Below are 587 nucleotides of genomic sequence, written 5' to 3'. Positions count from 1 at the left end.
AGAAAGGGAATAATCCTACCTAATTCATAAAAAAACAATAGTATAACTATTTATTACACTGAACATGTATTGGAAAGTAAACCACATTTAAAATAATGTACAAACAATGACAAAGCAAAAGCATTAACAGAAACATAAAACTCAAACAAAGATAAACAGTAACTAACTCAATCAAGATTCAGCAGGTGAAAGGCCCCAATTATTTTCATGCTTGCAGCCTAGATTCAAGTTCTAAATCCTCTTATCCTTCAGACTCTCCTTTTCATTTGCCTCTTCAAAAACCAACACTGCTTCATCACAAAAACAAAATTCCCACCAATAATTCCAACTACTAGCCCACTTGCATATCCTGGCAAGACTGTAATCCAATTAAATTCAAATGGAAACCCTGAATCTCCCTTATTTTCAAAAGCTAGTGGTAGTAATTTTGGGGACTCAGAATTCCAACACTTTGTGGCCAATGGATAACCACATAACCCTAAGTTTCCATCATATGAACTTGTTTCAAATGTAGCAAATTGGTTTCCTTGAGGTATAGGTCCCATTATATTGTTATAAAATACATTGAAGAAGGAAAGAAAAGTGAG

Source organism: Ziziphus jujuba, chromosome 9 (assembly GCF_031755915.1).
Source record: "Ziziphus jujuba cultivar Dongzao chromosome 9, ASM3175591v1".
Taxonomy (NCBI): Eukaryota; Viridiplantae; Streptophyta; class Magnoliopsida; order Rosales; family Rhamnaceae; genus Ziziphus; species Ziziphus jujuba.
Note: the sequence above shows the minus strand (reverse complement) of the source record.